The sequence below is a fragment of the Tenrec ecaudatus genome, chromosome 6 (assembly GCF_050624435.1).
Source record: "Tenrec ecaudatus isolate mTenEca1 chromosome 6, mTenEca1.hap1, whole genome shotgun sequence".
NCBI lineage: Eukaryota > Metazoa > Chordata > Mammalia > Afrosoricida > Tenrecidae > Tenrec > Tenrec ecaudatus.
This window is the reverse complement of record NC_134535.1, coordinates 52,930,205-52,934,185: the sequence shown is the minus strand read 5'-3', so window position 1 is coordinate 52,934,185 and position 3,981 is coordinate 52,930,205. Positions and strand designations below refer to the sequence as shown.

The 3,981-nt window shown below is 48.4% G+C and overlaps 1 long non-coding RNA gene across 3 annotated transcripts; it reads left to right on the top strand.

Moving 5' to 3' along the window:
• Window positions 1-1,253: 1,253 nt before the first annotated feature.
• LOC142450806 (uncharacterized) lies at window positions 1,254-2,916 on the top strand. Of its 3 annotated transcripts, none has more exons than XR_012784962.1 (3): window positions 1,254-1,516; window positions 1,844-1,950; window positions 2,210-2,916. It is a non-coding gene; the product is annotated as an uncharacterized LOC142450806 (long non-coding RNA). The 3 variants fall into 3 exon arrangements; XR_012784960.1 differs by having other exon boundaries at window positions 1,766-1,950; XR_012784961.1 differs by lacking the exon at window positions 1,254-1,516 and having other exon boundaries at window positions 1,534-1,950; window positions 2,210-2,365; window positions 2,631-2,916.
• Window positions 2,917-3,981: the final 1,065 nt, after the last annotated feature.

Sequence of the window (3,981 nt, the reverse complement as noted above, 5' to 3'; positions counted from 1 at the left end):
AACTGCCTCTTCATTTGCAGAAAAATAAAACTACCCGTGTTCTCACATAAGATACAAAAATGAACTCAAGTTAAATCAAAGACTTAAATGTAAAACCTAGAAACACACAGGTCATCAGTGGAAAGAGGATCCCTAATTTATGGCAGCATAACTGAAAACAAACAAGACAGATGGGATCTAAAAATTGGGCACGTGTGCATTAAAGTATTTCACCAAAAAACAAAAAATCCACCGATGGAGAAAGAAAATTGGCAAAAACATCAGAAAAGGGGCAAATCTCTATAGAAAAACAACACTTCAATGAGAAACAAAATAATTCAACTGTAAATGGGCAGAGAACCTGAGAAGACATTCAGACAGCCATCAAACATACGAAAAAATACTCCTAAATATAAGGTACCTATCTCCCTATCAGGAGGAAGTAAGAGTGAAGGAACTTGACAGGCACGGAAACAATAAGCCCAATGTACTAGTGGACCTGAAAACATGACTCGGAGACCAGAGCTAGATACCATTGCCAACTGCTCTGAAAGGGATCACATTAGAAGCTCCTGAATAGTCATTCAGAAATATGAAACGAACCAAAAATTGAAGAGACTAAGTTTACTGGTCACAGATTGGCGGAACCCCACGACTATGGGCCTCCCACGTCTACAAACTCTCGCCCCTGTGGCTCTATTTTCAGCCTTGCAATAACCAGGCCCGGATGATCCCAGGAAAGGAGCCCTCCGTAAAATAATCAACTCTTGGGGATCACAGCAGCGTCTACACAAGGCCAAGTTCGGAAGTGTTAGGAGAGGAGGGGGATGGAAACAGGAAGCACAGGGAGGGAGTAGGATACGTGACGGCATGTCGTGGGGCCTGCACTTGATGAGAGGAAACGCTGGAATGGAAAAGTACACTCCTGATCCCGCCGCCCGCTCCACAGCCACCACCGCGGGGGCCGCCTCCCACCGGGGCCCGGGGCTGGCCGATGACCGGCTCCCTGCCCAGGCCGCAGCGGCGCCCTCTGTCCCGGGACGGAAGTGCGGCGCGGCCGCCCTGGCTCGGCAAGCGGGTCGCCGGCGCCCCCTAGTGTCCCGACCAAGGAGGACGCCCGCTTCCAGCCCGTGGGCGCCGAGGGGCGCTTTGAGCCCGCTCGGCCTCCGTCCCCGGCCCGGCGGGCGGGCACCGGAAGCTGAGGCCAGGCCCCCGGGGGCCGGAAGAGACCCCGGCCGGAGCGGCCGCGCGCTGTCGGGAGCGGAAGTGCATGGCTGGCGCGACCCGTCCCGCTTAGGGACTTCGCCACACCACGCACGTGGGTTGAGGCGGAGACGCCTTTAGCCACCCCTCCTTCCTCAGCCCCCAGCGCGGCCTTCTCCGCTCGCTCCCCAGCGCCCTGGCCCGGAAGCTGAACGGCGGGGGGTGGGTGGGTGGGGGCATGTTGGGACTGCCCTCCTCACTCAAACAGGCGTGGTCACCTCTGGCCAGCAGCATATGGCAGCCTTTATGGGGAGCTGGCCTCCTTGGGTGGAAGGTGGGTGCAGAGCACTTTCTCCCAAAGGGAAGGGAGTCCTCTAGCTCCTTCTGGAGCGGTCCCTCAGCCTCCGGGGACCCTGCTAGGCCTGAGCACCCTGCCACAACCGGCCTGGCCATGCGCCCAGGAGCCTGGAGCAAGGGGAGGGATCCCTCCTGTACACCCCAGGCCTCCTCTGAAGTCGAATTAAAAAGGGCTTTTTAATTTTAAAAATAATGAATTACTGAGCTTTGTTGACCCCCTCCCCAGAAGAATGTAATGTAGATATAAAGACCACACAGGTGCGAACTGAGAAAGAGAAGGGACCCACCAAACCCTCTTCCCCAGGAAGACATCCCTGCTCAGAACAGCCAATGCTGAGGCCCGTAGGGCCGCCCTACCACGAGAATTAACATTCCCTCAGTCAATGGGGGCAGCACCAGAGACGCTGTGCGGTAAGTCCCTGGTTTGTCCCACGCACAACTGGGTGAAATGGGAAGGGAGCGAAACAGGAGCAAAGTAACCAATTTCCTGAGGAATCCTGAAAATAGACGTCTGCTTTAGGGGACAGGTCTTGGCACCTCATCAGACCTTATTGGAAAATACTCATAAGGGTCAGCACACAGACCTGGAACTATAAAATAATAATGATAACACTGACCATGAAAGCATTACAGCCTAGTGAACTCTATGATGTTGTTCTCTGTCCTTTAGGGTCACTTCTAATCGAAATGGACTCAATGATACACCGCAATTGATGATTCTCAGAGGTTGGATTTACTAAGAAATAGCTGTAACCATAATAAATACAAAAACAATAACGTGACTGAAGTGCTGGTTATCAGCCTCTGACACAGAATCTCCTCAGAGGTGAGTGTGCCCTTGTGCCCTAGCTGAGTTCTCCTTGGAGGCGGAGACCACAATACTGGGCAGAGTCTGGACTAACACCTAGACTCATTGGCCACCATGAGCCCTGGGATAAAGCACAGGCCTCTCTGGGCTTGCATTTCCTCAGTTGCCTCCTAGGATTACTGCTAGACGACCCTCTGACCCCCACCACCCGAATGTATGCAGGACTTCCAGGCTTGTTTTAGCTCTAACGGGGCTGATGGTACTGCTTGTTGAGTCTTTCCAGGCCTGAAAAAGATGTACCAGGAGTCTGCCCGCCTTCCACCCTCAGGGCCCACTCTACTGTCATTTACTCGCAGCACCCATGGAGAAATTTTGGAATTCCTTTGAGAAGAAAAATGGGGGCACAAGAGACTGACTGCTCAGCAGTCTGGTATCATGCTTAACAAATCAGCATGATGACAATGAGTTTGGGTTTTGGTTTGGTACTTTGTGTCATTTTCTAAATGATTTTTAATTGAAAAAAATCCTTGCCTCCCCATTTGTTTCTTAAGTTAATTTCTCTTCATGTAATAGAGCTCTATATAAAAGTTTTAATAAATTCTATCTTAAAAAATTCTAGCACTTTTCACAAGTCCAAAAAATGGAAACAGCCAAAATTTCCATCAACATATAATAAACAAAATATTATATAAATATACAGTGGAATACTTTTATCCATAAAAATAAGTGAAGTCCAAATTACTAATACTAGACTAAGAGATAAAAAACAAACAATATGACTTTTGTCTCTAGCGGGGTTACAGTCTGCGGAGAGGATAAGAGAATAGACTTATACCACAGTGTGATAAGGGTTTAAATATAGGTTGCTGGCTAGGTTGCCCAAAAAATATGCCAGCAGAAGGACACCTAACATACATGGAAAGTCAAAGTGAGGGAAGCTTTCTAAAGTGAAGCCCAGTTAGGCAGACCAGGAAGTCTGAGTGGCCCATGACTGGAGCAGCCAGCCAAAGAGAAAGGTGATCAGTGGTAAAAACTAAGAACTGTAAGAATCTGAAAGGTCAGCCAAGGTTGGGGCAGGAGGTTCTGAAGGAAGATGGAGAAAGAATAAGCAATAAAAGTAGATTATGACGAGTCATATTAAAACTGGATGGTGACGGTGATGGTTGTTAGATGTCATTGAGTCAGTTCTGACGCAAAATGACCCAACGTACAACAGAACAAAGCACTGCTGGTCCTGTGCCAACCTCACGAGTGTCATGTTTCAGCTCATTGTTGGAGCCACTGTGTTAATCAACCTTGTAAAGGTTCTTCTTTGTCACTATTTTACCAATCAGGAAGTTCTTCTCCAGAAATTGGTCTCTCCTGGCAGTATGTCCAAAGTGTGAGATGAAGTCTCACCATCTCTGCTTTTCGGGAGCATTCTTCCAATACAGATTTGTTTGATCTTTTGGAAGTCCATGGTACTTTAAATATTCTTCACCAACAACATAATTCAAATGCATTGATTCTTCTTTGGTCTTCCTTATTCAATGTCCACCTTTCACATGCATATGAGGCATTAAAACAGCAATGGCTCTGCAGTCCAGCCATTTTGAATCAGAAACTTACATGTTTTACCATGCCAGAATGACAGA